The 6,959-nt window shown below is 52.4% G+C and overlaps 1 pseudogene; it reads left to right on the top strand.

Annotated features, from left to right (window-relative positions):
- Positions 1-2,239: 2,239 nt before the first annotated feature.
- On the top strand, positions 2,240-6,673 carry LOC136305440 (forkhead box protein J1-like; annotated as a pseudogene).
- Positions 6,674-6,959: the final 286 nt, after the last annotated feature.

Raw genomic sequence — 6,959 nt, forward strand, 5'->3', positions numbered from 1 at the left:
GGCTTACATGAACCTCCAGCCCCTAGCTCTAGCCTGAGCAGAAGCTGGGTGGATCAGAGGCTGCTCTTACAAGGAGAAGGAAAATTAGGTGGGATTTGGTGGGATGTGGTGGGATTTCAAGAAATCCACTTGCCAAAGCACTCAGCATTGCATATCAGAGTAGGCACACTTGTTATGTGGGAGATTGCGAGGAGACAGGGCAATCATGATCATACCGCCTTCATCATCTCTCTGCCCCTTGTCCCTCTGTCCCTAAGATTAGCCCAGTAATCTTCATGCCTAGGAAGAACTAAGAAATAAGGCACTAAGAAGTACTTCTCTGTCATTCAAACCTCTTAAAAAAAAAAAAATTAAAAAAATTTAGGCTTTCTTGTAGCTTAAAACATCTAGACAAGGTGACCCAGCACCCTGTCCAGCTGAATCTTAAAATTGCCCAGTGCTGGGGAATCCACCACTTTCTTGGGGAGATTTTTCCAATGGCTGATTTTTCCTATTGCGAAGCATTTTACTCCTGTGTCTAACTGGAATCTCCCCAGAAGTGATTTGAATCCATTATCCTTTGTCTTTTCCATGGGAGTCCATATAAAAAAAGGATTTTCCACCTTCTCTGTAGCCACCCTTTAAATACTGGGATGTGGTGCTAAAGCTTTCCCTGAGCCTTCTCTTCTGACAGCTGAGCAAGAACATTTCTCTCAGCTGTTCTTTCTATGTCAAACTTCTCAAACCTTGATGTTCTTATTTTTGGCTCCTTTTGGGCCAAATTTTGGACATTTTTGACATTTTTGATCTTTTTTATCATTTTGGGTGGTTTTGGCTCCTTTTGGGTCAATTTTGGACAATTTTGACTCATTTTTGAATATTTTTGGGTCATTTTTCAGCCATTTTGGGTCAATTTTGGGTCAATTTTGAACGACTTTGTGTCTTTTCATCATTTTTGGTACATTTTGGTTCATTTTGGGTCAATTTTGACGATTTCTGTGACTTTTTCTCTCCCCTCCCCTCCTGCCGCAGAGGAGGCGCCGGAGCTGGAGCTGCCCCTCCCCCCATGTGAGGAAATGGGGGGAAATCCCTCGGATTTGGGTAAAAAATGGGGAAATTGGAGAAATTTGGGTGGAAATTTGGGAAATTTCGGGGGGACATGGGAAATTTTAGAGGATTTGGGGTAATTTGGGGAAAAATTGGAGTCAAAAATGGGGAAATTTGGAGAAATTTTGGGCGAAAATTGTAAATTTTAGAAAATTTGGGCCAAAAACTGGGAAATTTCTGAAAAATTCTGGAAATTTTGGTGATTTTGGGAAATTTGGGGGGAAATGGGAAATTTTAGAGGATTTTGGGAGCTTTTGGGAAATTTTGGTGGAAATTTGGGAAACTCGGGTCAAAAATGGAGAAATTTGGAAAGGGTTTTTTTGGAAAATAGGGAATTCTGGGAAATTTGGGTCAAAACTGGTGAAATTTGGGAAAAATTTCAGAAAATTTGGGTCCAAAATTGAGAAAATTTAGGGAAAAATTTGGGGAAAAATCAGGAAATTTGGGGAAAATTTGGGGAATTTTGGGATAATTTGGGGGAATTTTGGTGGTTTTAGGTAATTTAGGGAAATTTTAGGGAAAATTGGGGATTTTTGGGGAAATTTGGAAGATTTGGGGGAATTTTAATAGATTTGGGGAGATTATTTGAGGAATTTTTGGGAATTGGGACATTTTGGGGAAATTTTGGAGATTTTTGGGAAAATTTCGGGAATTTTGGGGAAATTTTGGAACAATTTTGAGGGATTTTGGAAAGTTTTCAGGAAAATCGGGAATTTCCGGGGAAATTTGGAGGATTTGGGGGAAATTTGGAGAATTTTTATGGATTTTGGGAGATTTTTGGGAATTTGGTGAAATTTGGTGATTTGGGGTTTTTTCGGGGATTTTGGGGGAAAATTTTGGGGGATTTCAGGAAAATCAGGAAAATGTCTGGAAATTTGAGGGATTTTGAGAAAATTTTGGGGAAATTTTGGGATTTTTTGGGAATTTTTCGCTAATTCTGCCTCTCCCCCTCCTCAGAGCTTTTGCTGGAGCCGCTGGAGGAGGAGCCCACATTGAGGCGGGGCCTAAAACGGAAGTGAGAGGAGCCAGAGCCCCAAACGAGACTCGGGGGCAAGGCCAAGACCAACGATGGGGCGAAATTCCCAAAGAAATCGTAAAAATATTGAGAAATTCCAGAGAGAATGTATAAAACAAAACAGTGAAAAAAACCAACATGGCGGCCAACAGCAGGTGGGGCTTAAACCGGAAGAGGGCGCGGCCTAAGCAGAACTTGAGTCGGGGCGGGACCAAAAACCAAAAATGGGGAGAAATTCCACAAAAAAAATTTGGGAAACTTTAAAGGAAAACTGAGATAGAGAAAGAAAAAACCCAAATGGCAGGCGGGTGGGCGGGGCTTAAACCAGAAGTGTGGGCGTGTAAACAGGAAATGGGTGGGGCTTCGAACCGGAAGTGGGCGGAGAAATCCGGACGTTGAGATTCTGGCAATTTTAATTGTCCCTAATGAGTGGGAGGAGCTTCAACAGGAATTTGGCGGCGTGAAATCCGGACGTGGGCGTGGTTTAAAAAGGACATGACACCGTTTAAACACAAAATGAGCTCAGGGTGAGAATGTCAAGAAGGGGGCATGTCCTGATGATGTCACGACTTCTCTCCCTCATTACCATCCCGCCCCTTCCGGCCCCGCCCCCCGAGGTCGTCCCGGAAGTTCCGGAGCCACCAACGCTCGATCTCAAGAGGTGAAATCCTGAAATTTTGAGGGCGAGATTTGGGAATTTGGGGAAATTTGTGGGATTTTTTCGGGATTGTTCCAAGTTTCTTGGGATTTGGGGGAGAATTTTGAGATTTTTTGGAGATCTTTTGGGGGGGTCGGTGAAAATTTGTTGGAATTTTGTCAAAATTGTTTTAAAATTTGTCCAAAATTCATCAAAATTTTGGGAAAAAATCGGGAAAATTTGGGGGAAAAATTGTGAAGAAAAAAATTTGTAGAAATTTGGTAAAAAAATTGAATCAAAATTCTTCAAAAATTCATCCCAAAACCATCAAAACTTTGGGAAAACTCGGGGAAAAATTCGGGATGTTTTTCCTGATTTTCCAGGAATATTTTAGGGAATGTTTTGTTAAACTTTTTCAGGATGATTTTGGTCAAGTTCAGTTCTGGTGTTTTTGGAGAAATTTTTCGCGATTTTTTGAGTCAGAACTTTGGATCAATTTTTAACAAATTTTTAAAAACAAATTATTGAAATTTAATGAAATTTGAATTAAATTTTTCCCAAATTTTGGCCAAAATTCCTCCAAACTTTGCCTGATTTTCCTGATTTTTTTAATTACAATGTTTTAATTTTGGGGGGAATTTTTTGGGAACTTTCGCAGTTTTTCGGGGAATTTTGGGAATTTTTCCCCAAATTTCTCCTCCTCCCCCTCCCAGGCTGCTCCTTGACCACGCCCAGCCCCCGGAAGGGGCGGAGCTTGGCGCCATCCTCAGCCGGATTGGCCACGCCCCCTGGTGGCCGAGCTTGGGTGGGCTTTGGCCACGCCCCTTTCTCCTAAACCACGCCCACTTCCCCTTCAACCATGCTTTAAGCCCCACCTCTTCATTTCCCTCCACATTATCCCCCACCCACTTTACGCCACGCCCACTTGTCATTCAAGCCACGCCCACTGAAGCCCCGCCCACTTTCCTCAACCCGATTTTACGCCCACTCCCGTTTGGCCACACCCATTTAAGCCCCACCCCTTTACCTTTAAGCCTCGCCTATTTCCACTTTAAGCCCCGCTCACACAAGCCCCGCCCACTTTCATTATCCCTGCTATAACCCCACCCCTTTAAGCTCCTCCCACTTACATTCTGCCCACTGAAGCCCCGCCCCCTTTCCCCCAGACCTCGGTGCCGCTCATTGGCTGCAAGTGGAGCAGCCCCGCCCCTACGGCCCAATCAGCATCAAGCTCCCCCCACGGCGTCAATAAACCATGCCCACATGGCCGGAAATGGAGTTGTGAAGCTCGGGGGGCTGCCCTCGAGGGGCTGCGGGAAGCGGCGGGGGCTGGGCTCAGCCCCACACAGCGCCAGAGGAGCCCGTTCAGCGGCCGGGCGGGGAAATGCCCGTTGGTGGCAGCGTCCCCCTCGAGCTCAAGGCTCGGCAGCGCTGCCGTTGCCCCAGAGCCGCTCCCGCCCGCACAGCGGCAGCTGCTGCGCTCCGGCCGCGCTCTGGCTCCCTCTGTTTCTCGGTCTCCTGGCCCAAAAGCAGCGCCGGCATCCTGGCTTTGCAAGGCCGGAGCCAAGGCCGCGTCCCCCGCACGGCATTTCCCCAAGGCTGAAGCCGCCGGGTCGCTCCGAGGGACGCCGCGCTTAGGGTGGATCCCTGCTCCGGGTTAGTTTGGGGGACCGGGGGCAGGGGGAATGGCGAACAGCAGCAGAGCGAAGGGAGCGGGGATGGGATAGGATGGGGCGGGAGGGGATGGACGAGTGGTTTAGGGTCCGTAGGGTGGAGGTGTCGGACTCTGAGGTGCCGTCCTGACCCGTGGCAGGTGTGAGAAACCGCCTTGCTTGGTGGGAGGGCAGGACTGGATTCGTGTTGTTTGAGGGCGGGGAGGGGATGTTGATTTTCTTTCGTTCTTTCTGCGGCCAAAACCTCGCCGGGCACTGGGCGGGCTTGGCTTTGGGGGGCCCGGGGACGCGAGGCTTCGAGGGAATTTCCCCGAGGCTCGGGGCTGCTAAAGCTCCCCCCCGGGGCGGACGTTGCGGCTCCCGCACCCAGCGCCCCGGGGACGCGTGCCACCCAGCGGCACCGGGGACACCCGGCGCTGTCCGGGTGCTGCTTCTCGCTGAACCTCAACCCTCTGCCTCTTCTCCCTGCAGCATCTGCCCCGTGCATTTTCTGCCTCCACGTGAGCCCTGCCCGGCGCCGAGGCCATGGCGAGCCCCAGCCCCGTGCTTGAGGCTCAGGAGCAATCCAGCTCCAGCCAGGAGCAGCAGCAGCAGCAGCAGCGCCGCGAGGAGCCCAACATGCTGTGGCTGGTCAATCTCACGGGCGCCGACCTCGGCCTGCCTCCCATCTCCGAGGATCCCAATGATCGCTGCAGCATCTGGGAGAACCTGGTGAGCCTGGTGGACTTCCAGAGCCCGGGTTTTCCCCTGACCTCTGAGGAGCTCTGCGACTTCCTCGACATTCCCAGCACGGCTGCGTCATCCTCCTCCGCCTCCAGCGCAGGCGAGGTGACTGCGTCCCTGCCCCAGACCGTGCCCAGGTCCCCTCCGGCCGCCGAGGACGTCGACTACAAAACCAGCCCGCACGTCAGGCTGCCCTATTCCTACGCCACCCTCATCTGCACGGCCATGGAAGCCAGCGGGAAGCCCAAGCTCACCCTGGCCGCCATCTGCAAGTGGATCCGCGACAACTTCAGCTACTTCTGCCGCGCTCATCCCAGCTGGCAGGTAGGAGCCTTTGGCAGGACTTCAACCCTGGGGTTTGTTCTCTTTTGCATCTAGAGCGCCATCCGGAACAACCTGTGCGTCAACAAGCGCTTCGTCAAAGTTCCCTGGGACAAGGGGGAGCCGGGCAGAGGCGCCTATTGGAAGTTTCACCCTCAATACACCAAGTGGCCCAAGAGCAGCAGCTCCGAGGGCCGCGGGGCGTTTCCAGAGCAAATCCCGCCAGCCTCCAGCAAGCGAGCCCAGCCAGCAGCTCAGCGTGCGCCCAGCCCGGCCCATGGCAGCCTCGAGGTGGGCGCGGAGCTACAGCAGCCGCTCCAAGAGTTCGAGGAGTTTGGGAGCAACCTCTACAGCGATCCCATGGGGAACGAGGAGGGGCAGCAGGTCCCAGAGCAGTTCCCACAGCAGGTCCCGGAGCAGTTCCCGCAGCAGCTCCCGCAGCAGGTCCCGGAGCAGTTTCCAGAACAGTTCCCAGAACAGGTCCCGAAGCAGTTCCCAGAACAGTTCCCAGAGCAGTTCCCGGAGCTGTTCCCGGAGCAGTTCCCGGAGCAGTTCCCAGAGCAGGTCCTGGAGCAGTTCCCGGAACAGTTCCCAGAGCAGTTCCCAGAGCAGGTCATGGAGCAGTTCCCAGAACAGTTCCCGGAGCAGTTTCCAGAACAGTTCCCAGAGCAGGTCCCGGAGCAGTTCCCGGAACAGTTCCCGGAGCAGTTCCCAGAGCAGGTCCCGGAGCAGTTCCCAGAACAGTTCCCGGAGCAGTTCCCAGAGCCCTGCCCCACAGCCCTGGTGGCCGAGGCTTCTTGCCTGCCCAGCGATGCCCCGGGCGACCCCGAGGAGCCGCACGAGCTGACTGCACTGATGGGCAGCATTGACTGGGAGGCTCTGCTCAGCCCCTCCCTGGAGCAAGATTTCCTCGCTCTCGACAACCTGGAGCTGCCACCTTCCACCCTGGCTGAAGTGTTGCCCCTGTGCCCGGCAGGGGAGCAAGAGCAGCAGCAAATCCCCGCCGAGCCCGGCCTCACCACGCCGGGCTTGGATGAAAACCTGACGGCCACGGCTTTCCTGGAGGTTGCCTGGAACGAGGAGACACCGGAGAATCTCCTCCCCAGCTGCAGCTTCCTGGAGCAAGGGGCTGAAAACATCCAGGCCTCGCTGCCCAACATGGATGTCATGGACTTTGTGGTCGACCCCTTTAAATCTTTCGTAGAGATGGGCGATTAGACTACATTAGATAGGATAGGATAGGATAGGATAGGATAGGATAGGATAGGATAGGATAGGATAGGATAGGATAGGATAGGATAGGATAGGATAGGATAGGATAGGATAGGATAAGATAAGATAAGATAAGATGCTGCTTCCCCTCCTGGGTGGGACCCGGGGGCGTGGGGGGGAGACAGGACCTGAACAGGATGGGGGGACACGGGCAGTGCCCCCCTGTCCCCGCTGTGCCTCCCCCGTCCCCGCTGTGCCCAGCCCCCCAGTGCCCCCCCCCCATACCTCCCAG

The sequence above is a fragment of the Chamaea fasciata genome, unplaced genomic scaffold (genome assembly GCF_029207755.1).
Source record: "Chamaea fasciata isolate MVZ Bird 193981 ecotype frontalis unplaced genomic scaffold, bChaFas1.0.hap1 SCAF_412, whole genome shotgun sequence".
NCBI lineage: Eukaryota > Metazoa > Chordata > Aves > Passeriformes > Sylviidae > Chamaea > Chamaea fasciata.